The 15,664-nt window shown below is 44.2% G+C and overlaps 1 long non-coding RNA gene across 1 annotated transcript; it reads left to right on the top strand.

Moving 5' to 3' along the window:
* The first annotated feature begins 653 nt into the window (after positions 1-653).
* On the top strand, positions 654-5,226 carry LOC122219879. The gene is made up of 2 exons (XR_006202591.1): positions 654-843; positions 3,746-5,226. It is a non-coding gene; the product is annotated as an uncharacterized LOC122219879 (long non-coding RNA).
* Positions 5,227-15,664: the final 10,438 nt, after the last annotated feature.

Here is a 15,664-nt window from a genome sequence, read left to right as displayed (position 1 = left end):
AATCTGAGCTAGAGAATACATCAATATGATCTTTAAACCAAAAAGCAAACATAGACTTAAAGTCCAAGGACTGTTGGGCAACGACAAAACTACAACACATGTATAATGGGGCTATTAGAAGAAAAAGGAACAGAAGAAATGCTGAACTACAACATATGTATAATGGGGCTATCAGAAGAAAAAGGAACAGAAGAAATGTTTAAAACAATAACTGAGAATTTCCCCCAAATTAAATTTCAGACATCAAACTACAGATCCAAGAACCTCTGAACCCAAAGCAGAATAAAATCTCAAAAGAAAACTTACACCTAGGCATATTTACAAACTATAAAAAATCAAAGATAAATCCTCAAGCCAAAGGAGGGGGGAAAAAACCTTTACAGAGGAACAAAAAATTACACCTGACTTTTCCTTAAACTATTTAAGCAAGAAGAAAATGGAATGAAATATTTAGTGTTGAGAGAACCTATCATCAACCTAGAATCATGTACCCTCCAAATATCTCTCAGAAGTGCGGAAGAAAGAGTCTGACAAGTTAAGGGAATTCGTTGCCAGTAGTCCTACCTTTTTGTAAGAAATGTTAAAAGTTCTTTAGATCCCAAAGTTTTCTCAACTGACTTAACAGTCAAAGTTTAGAACCCCAGTCCAAGGAGTTGGCTGGGATGGGGAAAAATCACAATTGCCCTTCTGTCATCCCAGAATTTTCAGGAATATATAAGTTCTTCATATACCTGGATGGCCCTCAGTGATCCTGAAGGAGTCTGGAAATAGATGGCACAGATGAGACCAACCTGGAGTACTAGAAGCAAGGCCAGCCATATGACTTGCGTGGGCTGAGTGAAGGTGAAGATGGCACTCTGATGACAAGTGAAATGACCTCTGCCAGAGGCCCTACCACTGAGTCTGAGGCTGGCCTGGGCAAGGCCAGCTAGGAGCGTTGGTCTACAGAAGCAGCTCAGCATTCAGCTGTGGAAATAGCAAGGGTGGTAGAGGGGAGTCTTTCCCAGAGGCCCCTTATAAAGACCTCTGTGAGAGGAATAGCCCTGGGAGATTGAAGCACTATCATTAGAGATTTCTCTAACTTTAAAAAGACTACATAAAGTTCCTAAGGTTTCTTTCTTTTTTTTTTTTTTAGCTTTATTGAGGTATAATTGAAATAGAAAACCATAAGACTTTAAGTTCTTTAGAGAAGAAAAATATAGGTCAAACTCAAACCTATATAAAAAGGGAAGAACATTAAGGAATAAGTGACGGTAAAATAAAGTGAGTCACTTGTAGACAGCATATAGTCAGATCCTGTGTTTTTATTCATTCTAATCTTTCAACCAAGTAGTTTAATCGATCTACACTTAAATTATGGATTTTATTTTCTGTATGTCTTAGTTTTTCTGACTTCCATTTCCTTCCTGCCTTTGTGTGCCTTTGATTTTATTTTTTGTAGTGACATGTTCTGATTCCCTTCTCATTTCTTTTTGTGTATACTTATATAGATACTTCTGAGGCTACTATCAGGATTATATAAAACACCCTAAACTATAACCATCTATTTTAACTGATAACTTCAGTGGAATACAAAAAGTACTTTACAGTTCCATCTCCCATACTTGATTTTCTATCACAATGACCTCTAGATTATATACCAATTAACATAGGTTTAGTTCTTATGCTTTCATCACTTATATTTTATAAAACAAGAGTTATGAACCACATTTAAAATGGCACAGGCTTTTATATTTGTCCATATATTTACCTTTACCAGAGAACTTTATATTTTCATAGGGCTTTGAGTTCCTGCCTAGCATCCTTTCAATTTGAAGGACTCTCTTTAGCATTTCTATAGGGGCCAGTCATGAACTCCCTCAAGTTTGTTGTTGTTGTTTTTATCTGAAAATGTATTCCTCATTTTTGAGGACAGACTTTCTGGATAAAGTATTCAATTTTTTTTCAGCACTTTGAATAAATCATCCCATTGACCCATTGACTTCTGGCCTATAAGTTTTCTGCTGAGAAATCCATGATAAAGAACCTCTTGTATGTGGGGAGTCACTTTTAAGATTCTTTGTCTTCTACTTTTGGCGGTTTGATTGTCTCAGTGGAGAGTCTGATTTTTTTTTTTAATTTTTTTTTAACATTTATTTTTGAGACAGACAGGGCATGAACGGGGGAGGGGCAGAGAGAGAGAGGGAGACACAGAATCGGAAGCAGGCTCCAGGCTCTGAGCCATCAGCCCAGAGCCTGACGCGGGGCTCGAACTCACGGACCGCGAGATCATGACCTGAGCCGAAGTCGGACACCCAACCGACCGTGCCACCCAGGCGCCCCTTTCTGATTTTTATCCTACTTGGAGTTTGAGCATCTTGCATTTGTACACCCATTTCTTTCCTCAAATTTGGGAAGTTTTAAGCCATCACTACAAGAAAGCTCTGTCCCTTTCTCTTCTGGGATTCCTATAATGAATATATTGGTCCATTTGATGTTGTTCCATAAGTCCCTCAGATTCTGTTCACGTTATTTAATTTGAAGAGCAAAAAGAATAATTTGAAATCCCTTCAAGTTCACTGTTTTTTTTCTGCCTGTTTAATGGGATGTTGAACCCCTTTAATGAATTTTTCACTTCAGATACTATATTTTCAGCTCCAGAATACCTGTTGATATTCTCATTTTACTCATCTATCATTTTCTGGATTAAGTTTGGTTGCCTGTGTTCTTCTTTAGCTCATGAGAATACTTTAAAACAACCATCTTAAGTCCTCAAGTCAGAGGACTGCATTTCTTTAGAGTCAATTTCTAGGGCTTTATTATTCCTTTAAATGGGCTCTGTTTCCCTGTTTCTTTATACGCATTGTGATCTCTTGTTGAAAACTGAGAATTTGAAAAGTGTTGCCTCTCTTTGCAGACTTCTCTGCAGGGGAAGAATTTTAAGAAGGCCGCATAAAGGTGTAAAGATTGGTTCTCTCCAATCATTTTGGTGATGTATCTTTCCTGGCCCTATGTGCTTATTCCAATTCCCTATGTTCAGGTTGCTTTTAAATGTCTTAACTTCCCTAAAATCTTACACCTGCTTCGTAGCAGGGGCTTTGATGTCCTATCGTATTTCTGTCCCTGTGCCCTCAGCCCCCTGCTGCAGCTCTCACATTGTGGTGCTTGCCCTCTGCTTTCAGGGACCTGCAACGAGATAGCCAAATTATGCTGCCCTTCCCATCAGTGCTCTGAATTGAGACAAAAAGCCATCCTTTAGGCAGCCCCCAGACAAGCTAGAATATTGTAAGCAAGTTGAAGTCTTTTCCTTCCCTCCCAGGGGAAGGACCAAGAATGGGGCAGCTTTGTCTCAATTTCCTAAAGGGGGTGGAGCAAGGGCAAGCAAAAATGCCAGTTTTATTTTTTTTTTTTAATATTTTGAGAAAGAGACAGAGCATAAGTAGGGGAGGGGCAGACAGAGAGGGAGACACAGAAACTGAAGCAGGCTCCAGGCTCTGAGCTGTCAACACAGGGCCCGACGCAGGCCTCAAACCCACAGATCACAAGATCATGACCTGAGCTGAAGTCAGAGGTTTAACTGAGCCATCCAGGCACCCCCAAAATCCAGTTTTCTACTGTTTGGAATATAGCTTTTTGTTCTTAGCTTGGTTGCTCAACTTCTTAACTGGGTTCTAGAGTTCTTACAAAGAAACTTTGGCCTATATATTGTTTATTCAGTGTGGTACTCCTGAGTTCCTTTTTACCATTTCTGTGCATCTCTCTCCAGCTTCGAGATTTTGCCTCCAATAGCCTGCGTCTGTACCTCCTGTTTGGACGATTGCCCTCAAACTTGGAACCACCTCATCTGCAGGTGCAGAGAGCCAGAAGAAACTGAGTTTGTCTCCCTGGGGGCAGTCCTTAGCCAATGACTGTCCCTACCTGAGGCAAAGGAGCTGGGTTTTCAGATCTCTGCACCCATAAAACTTAGACCTAGCTTTTGCCCCAGAGTTCCCCTATAGGATCAGGCTGCAGCCTGCCCTCGGTGGGACTTTGCCTGAACAATATACCTGCTTTAATTTATTCCCTTTCTCTCTCCTGCTTTCCAGACTCCCTCATTATCCTCCTTGGAATTTTTCCTTAATAAACCATTCATCTCAGGGTCAGTTTCTGGGGAAGATCCAAAGTATACATTACATTTCTCCCTCAATAAATAGCAACTTATAGCCTATCAACATTAAAGAACAAAACAAACTGCATGCTACTCTGCATTAAACACCTCACTATAGATTTTAAAAGTAGGTTTTTCCTAAACTCCTATCTAATTTGCAGAAGATCTTAGGTACTACACAGGAATTTGGGACCAAAGAAAACCAGCATGGAGGAGAAAATTCCTTGATTACTGGTCCAATCAGATCCTAACAGGAAAGATAGGGTACATTTCATGGATTTAACTAAAGAGTAGTTAATAAGGGGACTACTTAAGGAGGCAGAAGTAAAGTTAAGGGAACTAAGAATAGTGAGGCACCAAAGGAACATCAACAGATTGAGCTGTTACTACTGCCTGGACCTGGGTATGAGGTTGGCGAGGGGGGGGGGGGTTTAGATGTTACTGGAACCCAGTACAAGCTGTAGCCATGGGAGAAATGACACAAGAGTCATGGCTTTTTGTAAAGAAACATAGCTGCTGCTAAAAATGGCCTGTGAGGAAGGAAGCATGAGGAATCAACACTCCAACCTTGTGTTCCTCTCACCTTCTGAACTCCTGTGGGTGCCTTCTGTTGGCTGAGTCTATTAAAGTCAGAAGACAAGTATGGAAGACAAATACATATTCCAAGGACCTGCTTGCTGCCCAGCTGCAGAGAGCCACACATTCAAGATCATGCCTGACCGGAAGCAGCCCACAGCCAGTGGCTAAGCAAGGTGGGTTATAAAGGCCTAGCTGGGTCATCCCAGAGGACACTAAAATAGACAAGGCTTCAGAAGTCCCAGCCAAACTGGTCAAAAGCTGTTGGCCTGTGTTTCAACTTGGCTTCCCTCTGCTTTGTCCTGCTTCCTCCCCTCCCTTTCACAGGTGTTGATACCAAGTAAATATCTTGCATCCCAAATCCCATTTCCGTGTCTTCTCCAAGGGAAATCAACCCATGACAGCAAGGGGGATGGATGCTGCAATCCATATATATCCACCTCCTGTGTACAGAGCAAGACAGAGAATAGCTCTGGAGATGTAAACACAGAATAACCAATAAATAACGAATAAGCTTATACGTACCTCCTGTACTTTCAACTGCTTTATCCCTTCCCTTAAAATGTAAGTTAGTGAACCCAGTGCCCTTTGATCTGAGGGAGCCTAGGCAGTTTGAGGACATGTGCAGGGACTAGGGAGCTGTAATAAGGTATGCATACCCTTACATCCCATCTCCATCACATACTCCCCACTGTGTGTGTGTGAGAATTTGTCTGTACACTGTCACCATGTCTCCAGTGGCATGCGTGCATGTCAACCCTGTGTGCAGCTCCCCGCTGTGTGCTGTCAAGGAAAACCCCACGATGATGCTAAATGATGCAGCTCTAAGTGAGGTGATTAAGCAGTTCAGTGACAGCACTCTCCCAGGGAGAGGAGGAATCTTCTGAGGGCATGTCTGAGTTGGAATGAGGTTCTAGGGCAGGGAGCTGGCTGACAGCCTGTGGGGGTGGTGAATGCCCCTTGTCCTGGGAGTGCGGCATCCTGGCCCACTCTGGGTCAGGAGAAAGCGGTGTTCAGACCTGAGGGGCAGTGAGGAGCCCCTGAGACGGATAGATGTTGGACTAAAGCAAGCTTAAGACAGAATCAGTTCTCACTACCATGTCATTTGTTCTCAGTCCCCTCTGATTTGAGCAATTCTGCATTTCATTCAGACTTTCTCACATTTGAACAGTTCTTGTTTTTGACTCTACTCTGAATCCTGTTTCTATCACATGGAGAGCTCCTTTAAGGATGGGACTACATCTCGTTTGCATCAAGTTTCTCCATGTTGCAGGGACATGCTGATGCAGACTTTGGGGTGCAAGTTGTTGATTAGGCATCAACACCTATGAAAGAGGAAGCAGGATGGGGCAGAGAAATAACAGACTGAAACTCGACAAAGTCTGGAGCAACACTGGACGGGGCAGCCACTGTGGAGCCCATCAGTACTAGGATGGAATATACCCACACTCCTGTCCCTGGGCACAAACTTCCCCAGGAAGACATGCCATCAGGTCCCTTCTTGATGGGAGTCTGTGACGCATCTCCATGTCTGACCTATTCCTGGATGAGGCTGTTCCTTGCCAATTCTGTGCTGACTCTAGGCTATGGAGGAGAAGGATGATAACCCCTGAGGCCTTTGAGGAGGGGGAAGATGGGGCCCCACAAGGGATCACAGTAGTTCCTATTAGACATGGGTTTCATGTGGTCTGGGTCTATGTGTAGCTTGCAGTTGTCTTGAAAGGCTGGGCTGGAACCAGACTCACAGCCTCCTCTGGCACCTCTACCTCCTTCCTCCTTAAACAGCCAGATTCAGACTGAAACAGCAGGACAGAGGCCTGTGGGAATCCTAGTCGGGGAGAGCTAGTGATTACAGAAAAATAAATGCATTAAGGAACTAGATAATCAGATATATACCAGTAATTCAGAGTTAGCAAGAATACAGTATTTCCTTGAGGGAAGAATGTTTTCCCTCTCTTGGTTACTTTTTCCCCTTTATGATCATCTAGAACAGTAGTTCTGCAGTTCTAGAGTACTTTTCTGTCCTTCATCCACAAGCCATCTCCCAGCCCTCATGGATTCCCACACTTGTTTGAGTGTCAAAAGCAGTAGAATCCTTTTAGCCCAGTTGCCTGGTCCAGAAGTTGAGGAATGGCTCTAGAGCGGTTGCAGTCACTTTAGGATTCCCATATACCTGCTCTCTTTCCACCTGTGGGTGGTTGGTTGAAGGCTGTGCTGTGGCAGGGATAGATGCCAGGGCCAATTTGCCTCTGTCTACTACATGACTCCAAATGTAGCCATTTGGCTGCCCTGACATTTGTCTTCCTGTGATGCTGTCTGAACAGGTGAGGCCCACCTTGCCACCTCCTTCTGCCCAGCTCTAGTTGGGAAGACAGGAGCCTTGGGTGAAAAGACACCCCCCCCCCACAACACCCCTCAAGACTGAGATAAGCCCATTCCAATGGGCACTTCACCAACTCTTGGGATCCTACCTGGCTGGGGATGCCCAGGCTTTGGCCACAAGAACCAGCCTTTCCCAAGACCTGTACTTGGCCATGCCATATGCCACCTCTCTGAGTATGCCCTACTCTCAGGGGTTTCTTACATGGCCTAAAATAGTGCTTATCAAAATGGGATGGTGAAACAGAGGCTGGCAAACACCAAAGATATTCCTGTTTCATTCTAGGTACCTACCAGTAGAAAAACCACCAGCTCCCCAAACCTGCCTCCTACAACCTCTATCAGAGAACGGACTGCCTGCTAGGTGGTGCTGCTGTTGCTAACAGAGCTTGCAGTACCTCAGCTCTCTGGATCTGTGCTAGTGGGGTCCCAGTAGAAGCAAGCAGCTCACTCAAATTTGGATCATTTGGTGAGGGCTTATTTCCAAAGAACTCCTCAAAGCTATGGGTGAAGCATAGGGGGAACCACAGAAGTAGTCCATAATCAGCAAACTTACCACCCCTGGGCCCCAAAGTGAGGACAAGGGTGAGAGATTACCAGAATTCCAGGAGCAAGTCCTGAAGACAACATTGCCTTAAGAGGGGCAGTGCCTTTTGGCCCTCCTACAGCCAGCTGGAGTTGACCTCTCAGCAGGAATAAATCCTATTCTCCCTTTGTTCCCCTCCTCTACAATGATCTCCTGCTTGGCCTCCCCATGGACTGAACTCAACCCAGGGGCCCAGAGAGCAGCAGCAGAGCCTGTCCACCCAGTTCAGCCTCCCAGGGCAGTGAGAGGGTAGGGAATAGTGGAATGGAACACATGGAACCCATCTGGTAGAGTTTCCCTAACTTCCTTTGCATTTAGTTAGTATAGACTAGCATCAAAGCTCATTCCCAAGAGTTAGCTGAAAGGCTGGTTCTTCATGTGCTTATATTTGATATCTGTTGCTGTGCAACAAATTAAAAGTTAGCAGCTTAACATTCTATCATAGCTTCTCTTGGTCAGGAATCTGAAGCAGCTATGCTGGGTGGTTCCAGCTTAGGGCATCTCGGGGGATTGCATCATCTGAAAGCTTTACTGGTGCTGAAGAGTCTGCTCCCAAGGTGACTGACTCACACATCTGGCTATGGTGACCAACTCATCCTGGTTAACCCAACACTGTTTATATATTGTCTGTGGCTACTATGGTATTCTACAATGGAAGCATTGAATAGCCCAGAGACCAGATGGCCCTCAAATCCTAAAATATTGAGGATCTCGTGCTCTATAGAAATCTTACCAATACTTGACATGAGCCCATGGTGAAAATCAACTCCAGAGGAGACACAAAACCTTTCAATATCCACATTTGTAGTCAACCAGGTACCTGGGTGACTAGACACCCCCAAACACCCCTCAGGACTGCATTAAGCCCTTCCTCATAGGTACTGGGGCTGGAGTCTGATAGTCTCAAGGATGTCATCTGGCTAGGAATTCCAAAGTTCTGCAGCCTGGATATCTTAAATACATGATACAGTGTTTTGTTTTTGTTTTGTTTTGTTTTGTTTTGTTTTTGAGAGGGAGAGAACTGGGGGAGAGGGTGGGGTAGGGAGAGAGACACTCAAGTAGGTTCCACACCCAACATGGAGCCCGATGCAGGGCCCATCTCAAGAACCATGAGATCCTGAGCCAAAATCAAGAGTCAGACATTTAACCAACTCAGCCACCTAGGTGCCCCTTTGCTATAGTGCACTTTAAATAGGCACTATAAAACTTGGCATTGTAGATGAGAACCCCATTTAAGTCAGATTGTGTTGGCTGTCCATACTTCCTTCTACCACTTCTGTGCCCTCAAGCTTGACTTCCAACTGCACCTATAATATTTCACCTGAGGATTTTCTCTGGCTGTTGAAATCTGGTACATGGTAGTCTTGTAGAGTCAGGGAATTAATGCCACTAGCAGCAGTCCTCTGTTAATGACTAAGGGGAAGTGATGTATGAATACCCCACCACCTTGAGGTGCATTGCTACACTGGCTCTCCAGATTCCCTGGTGAAACTGCTTCAGTTACCCACAGAGATAAGTTAGGTAACTTATAATTTGTTGGATGCCTTTCCTCCTTTGTCTCCCTCCCCTTGTCCCTATGGGTGTTTTCCTGGGCTCACCTTCCAAATAATTTATTATCCAGTCTTTATCTTGTGGATCCAGCCCAACCTAAGACACTGGGAATTTCAACTTGAGGTGGACTGAACAAGTTTGACTTGGCCCAGACAGCTGATTCCAATGGCTGATTTTGCCACTTAGTTTCTCTGTCTTTGGCTTGAAAGCAGAATGATTTTGTCCAGTTTTCATCTATAAAATGGGACTGTCAAATCTTGACAGAACAAGAATAGTCAAAAATTCCCAAGAGTTCTTTGGTATGAATTCCCAAGTCTGGACTCCTAGCTGGAATCTTCTGCATTTGCCCCTGCTTTGGTCATAATAACCAACACATCTTTACCTTCTGTCAATGCTATGGTCAAGAGTACTGCCCTGAAACTGCTTAAGTAGATTGGTCAAGAAAGGACAATGATAGTCCTGGAGCATTTTATTCTGAGGATCCTGAGCCCTAGGCTTACCTCCTCTCTACCAGGACAAGTAGCTGGAACCAGTGGTATATATGGTGCTTCCTCTTGGATTCAAGATACCAATGGGCACAAATGAGGTTCTCTTGGTGCCCAAGCCTGGGGGAAACTCCATTTGTTAAATCTATCAGTTTTTGTTCCAATGTATGATGATGCTTAATCTAGTGGTTCTCTCTTTCTAAGGAAGAGGAATGGAGAACAGGGTGTTTCAGGGGATTTTAGAAAACAATAGAAACAGATCTATATGCCAGTGCACAGGAGATATCTGTCTGGAATATAATGTACCTTTAATGAATTATTGGATCTTAATTTCATTGTATCAAACAATCCATAATACACACTAATTTTCTTCTGATAGATGATCTAACATTGCTCCATGACTTTGAAGTCTAATGGGCCAAACTACATAATGTCTTTTCAGCACTGAGATTGTCATCTCATCCCAGGAGCTAGGGTGAGGGCTAGAGGGAAGGGAGTGGCAGAATAATAGCTCTAACATTTCCTACTATGTGAGACTAATTAGGGAGGCAGGATAGTACCAGATGAGAATTCAGGGTAGAATATAGTCTCAGAAGGATTTCTGAAGGTGAGGAATATTGAATAAGGCTGTGATAGAGAGGGGTGGGACTGTGGAAAAAAGAGTAGGCTGGCAGAAATAGGAGTATGTCCAAAGGGTTTATAAAGAAGAGTTCAACTTCAGGAATATTTTGGAAGAGAAGATTGGATGGCAACATAAGGCACATGGCTTTTGAATCAGTCTTGGGTTTGAATCTGGCTCAACCGCTTACTAAGAGAACTTCAGAGGTTGGAGGGAAGATGGTGACGTAGGAGGACGCTGGGCTCACCGCGCATCCTGCTGATCACTTAGATTCCACCTACACCTGCCTAAAGAACCCAGAAAACCGCCAGAGGATTAGCAGAACGGAGTCTCCAGAGCCAAGCGCAGACGAGAGGCCCATGGAAGAGGGTAGGAAGGGCGGCGAGGCGGTGCGCGCTCCACGGACTGGCGGGAGGGAGCCGGGGCGGAGGGGCGGCTCGCCGGCCAAGCAGAGCCCCCGAATCTGGCTGACAAAAGCGGAGGGGCCGGATGGACTGTGTTCCGACAGCAAGCGCGACTTAGCGTCTGGGAGGTCAGAAGTTAACAGCTCTGCTCAGAAAGCGGGAAGGCTGGAGGACAAAGGGAGGGAGAGCTGCTGAGCCCCCGGACGGCCGAGCTCAGCTTGGCAGGGAACAAAGGCGCTCGCCAGCGCCATCTCCCTCGCCCATCCCCCAGCCAAAATCCCAAAGGGAACCAGTTCCTGCCAGGGAACTTGCTCGCTCCGCGCAAACACCCACCTCTGTGCTTCTGCGGAGCCAAACCTCCGGCAGCAGATCTGACTCCCTCCTGCTGCCACAGGGCCCCTCCTGAAGTGGATCACCTAAGGAGAAGCGAGCTAAGCCTGCCCCTCCTGCCCCCGTGCACCTTGCCTACCCACCCCAGCTAATACGCCAGATCCCCAGCACCACAAGCCTGGCAGTGTGCAAGTAGCCCAGATGGGCCACGCCACCCCACAGTGAATCCCGCCCCTAGGAGAGGGGAAGAGAAGGCACACGCCAGTCTGACTGTGGCCCCAGCGGTGGGCTGGGGGCAGACATCAGGTTGGACTGCGGCCCCGCCCACCAACTCCAGTTATACACCACAGCACAGGGGAAGTGCCCTGCAGGTCCTCACCACTCCAGGGACTATCCAAAATGACCAAACGGAAGAATTCCCCTCAGAAGAATCTCCAGGAAATAACAACAGCTAATAAACTGATCAAAAAGGATTTAAATAATATAACAGAAAGTGAATTTAGAATAATAGTCATAAAATTAATCGCTGGGCTTGAAAACAGTATACAGGACAGCAGAGAATCTCTTGCCACAGAGATCAAGGGACTAAGGAACAGTCACGAGGAGCTGAAAAGCGCTTTAAACAAAATGCAAAACAAAATGGAAACGATGACAGCTCAGATTGAAGAGGCAGAGGAGAGAATAGGTGAACTAGAAGATAAAGTTATGGAAAAAGAGGAAGCTGAGAGAAAAAGAGATAAAAAAATACAGGAGTATGAGGGAAAAATTAGAGAACTAAGTGATACACTAAAAAGAAATAATATATGCATAATTGGTATCCCAGAGGAGGAAGAGAGAGGGAAAGGTGCTGAAGGGGTACTTGAAGAAATTATAGCTGAGAACTTCCCTGAACTGGGGAAGGAAAAAGGCATTGAAATCCAAGAGGCACAGAGAACTCCCTTCAGACGTAACTTGAATCGATCTTCTACACGACATATCATAGTGAAACTGGCAAAACACAAGGATAAAGAGAAAATTCTGAAAGCAGCAAGGGATAAACGTGCCCTCACATATAAAGGGAGACCTATAAGACTCATGACTGATCTCTCCTTTGAAACTTGGCAGGCCAGAAAGGCTTGGCACGATATCTACAGTGTGCTAAACAGAAAAAATATGCAGCCGAGAATCCTTTATCCAGCAAGTCTGTCATTTAGAATAGAAGGAGAGATAAAGGTCTTCCCAAACAAACAAAAACTGAAGGAATTTGTCACCACGAAACCAGCCCTACAAGAGATCCTAAGGGGGATCCTGTGAGACAAAGTACCAGAGACATCACTACAAGCATAAAACATAGACATCACAATGACTCTAAACCCATATCTTTCTATAATAACACTGAATGTAAATGGATTAAATGCGCCAACCAAAAGACATAGGGTATCAGAATGGATAAAAAAACAAGACCCATCTATTTGCTGTCTACAAGAGACTCATTTTAGATCTGAGGACACCTTTAGATTGAGAGTGAGGGGATGGAGAACTATTTATCATGCTACTGGAAGCCAAAAGAAAGCTGGAGTAGCCATACTTATATCAGACAAACTAGACTTTAAATTAAAGGCTGTAACAAGAGATGAAGAAGGGCATTATATAATAATTACAGGGTCTATCCATCAGGAAGAGCTAACAATTATAAATGTCTATGCGCCGAATACCGGAGCCCCCAAATATATAAAACGATTACTCATAAACATAAGCAACCTTATTGATAAGAATGTGGTAATTGCAGGGGACTTTAACACCCCACTTACAGAAATGGATAGATCATCTAGACACATGGTCAATAAAGAAACAAGGGCCCTGAATGATACATTGGATCAGATGGACTTGACAGATATATTTAGAACTCTGCATCCCAAAGCAACAGAATATACTTTCTTCTCGAGTACACATGGAATTCTCCAAGATAGATCATATACTGGGTCACAAAACAGCCCTCCATAAGTTTACAAGAATTGAAATTATACCATGCATACTTTCAGACCACAATGCTATGAAGCTTGAAATCAACCACAGGAAAAAGTCTGGAAAACCTCCAAAAACATGGAGGTTAAAGAGAACTTCAGACATTTTCCTGATATCTACCATAATCATCAGATTTTAAAACCTATAAAATGGGAATTCATAACTACCCCCTAGGGATGTTAGGACTATAGTAGCTAACATGGTAGACAGTCCAGCATGGTGCCTGGAAAACAGCACATGATCAACAAGTGGTGGTCACTGCCATTATCATTCCATGTTTGAAGGCTGGCCTGCAGAAGAGGCACAATAGTTGCTCTACATGGCTTTGACAGAAGTTATAAGGAGACATATTTGTTTTGGCTTTAGAAGAAAGCTCCTAGCTCTTAAGTCTGTGAATAATAGAGTGGATCTCCAAGGAGTTAGGGAACCTTTTCCATTACGAGTACTTGAGCAGCAGGTGCTGCAGGCTTACTCCTTGGCTAAACCGCTAAAAGGGTTTTTGAGACCATCTTTGGGTGGTCAAATGAGAGACTGAGGTCACTTCAAATTCTGTGACTGATGTGCACTAATCTTGTTTTCCAGACTTGGTAGACTTTGGGGGGACCCTGTTCTGACCAAACAGTCTGGAAACAATTTTGTTTCTTAATCTTTCCTGTTTAAACCTTGTTGTATCTCCTTGCCTGATCAGGGACTTTTATTAGAAGTGAGGGAGATAATAGGTATGAAAAATATTTTGACCTCCTTCTTTAAATCTAAGAAAAAATGGGGTGCCTGGGTGGCTCAGTCGGTTAGGCGTCCGACTTCAGCTCAGGTCATGATCTCACGGTCCGTGAGTTCCAGCCCCGCATCGGGCTCTGGGCTGATGTCTCAGAGCCTGGAGCCTACTTCCGATTCTGTGTCTCCCTCTCTCTCTCTGCCCCTCCCCTGTTCATGCTCTGTCTAAGAAAAAATGAAATTACATTCCAGCAAACTTATTACGAATTGAGATTCTGCACATAGTCATGCCCACCCTAGACATGGTCTTGAACCTGTAAAAATTAAATCATTCTTAAATGCACCAGGAGAGAGCTTGCTATTTAACTCCCATTGGAGGATGGTTCTTATGGAAAAGGATTCATAATAAGATGGCTGGATCTATACGTATTAGATTTAAAGTGACTAGCAAAAACCATGTTCCGATTACTTATTATAAAACGAGAAATGTGTTATTGTGGGGGATTTCTAGGATTGTTGGCTAAGAGTGGGAGAAGGAGTACAAAAACCAACATCAAGCCCTGTAGATCCTGATTCTTCCATACAAGGTCATGCTATCCCCTCACAAGCAGTGTTGTCTGATTATGTATGCCTGACCTACAGCTGAGACAGAATCTGTGCCTTTCATTTCCCTAGGACTTTGAGAGTATCAGGGCTGACTTATGACTTCCAGTATCAGTCTCTGTGCCTGATAGCTTTTTCTCAGTTTGTAGGACAATGTACAGCAGACTGAAAACACTAGATAATTAACATTCTCTAAGAGCTGCCCTCAGTGACTAAGGGTATAAATATCCCAATGCTTCTCTCTCTCTCTCTCTCTCTCTCTCTCTCTCTCTCTCTGTCACTCATACACACACACACACACGGAGTGGGATAATTCTGAGGCATTTGTTTTGTACCATATCCAGGGTCGCCAAGTGGAATTAAGTTCCAGTTGCCTTCTGTGGTTTTATTGGCATCCTTCCTTTCCCCATATCCCTTCCTACACCCCTGTCAATTCCTCTGCATTTCTCAAATAAATCCTTGGTTTAGGGCCTGTTTCCAGAGGAATGTAAACTAAGATCTGAGCTTTGTAAATCTCTTGCATGCCATACATTGGATTATTGAATATGGGGCATGTGTGTATATACGTATACACACATTTTCTGACTCCAAAATTTGTGAGAAGTGCAGCCTGGTCATTCTCCTACCCCAGCCCTCAAGCTGAACATGGAGTCATGAGAGCTGGGTCAGGCTGGAGGGTTCAGGGATCTGCACTCTGGAAGTAGTAAGGGGTCCATTTGACAATTCCTTGAAAGCTCGCCTCTTAAGAACATAGAGAGGTGCAGGGGGACAAGGTCTTGATTCTTTGTCTCCTTACCCTGAAAAATACCTAATAATCAGCCCTAGAAAGTTATAAGGATTATTCTGACCTTTTAAGGTGACTCTTTAATGTCTGTGTTCTTGTGTAGTCCATTTGAGGAGGCCTACTGTATGGATGTCTGCCACTGCCTTCTTTGGGGAATTTTCTGGTTTCCAGGCATTCCTGCCTCTCACTATAACCACAGAATTGGGAGCAGTGAAGGGTCTTATTTGTTGTTGACTGAAGGATTAGCAAGTTATGCCTAGCTTTAAATGCATTGTTTCTCCCAAGGGAGGTCACCGCCTATTGGGAAGAATTGAGGGAAACTCAGGCAAACCCAGAATGCATATTGGCTACTCCATCTCCACAGAAGTAAAATTAAGTCAGTGGCAAATTAGTTTCTCCAGGATAGGGGTGAGGTTGAAGTTCAGGAAGAAGATCCTAGGACCTGGGTCTGGCTGAGGTTTCACATAGTATGGACGGATTCTTTTTACTTCGCTTGCCCCTCA

Source organism: Panthera leo, chromosome B2 (assembly GCF_018350215.1).
Source record: "Panthera leo isolate Ple1 chromosome B2, P.leo_Ple1_pat1.1, whole genome shotgun sequence".
NCBI classification, from domain to species: domain Eukaryota; kingdom Metazoa; phylum Chordata; class Mammalia; order Carnivora; family Felidae; genus Panthera; species Panthera leo.
Note: the sequence above shows the minus strand (reverse complement) of the source record. Positions and strands in the feature narration are given on the sequence as shown.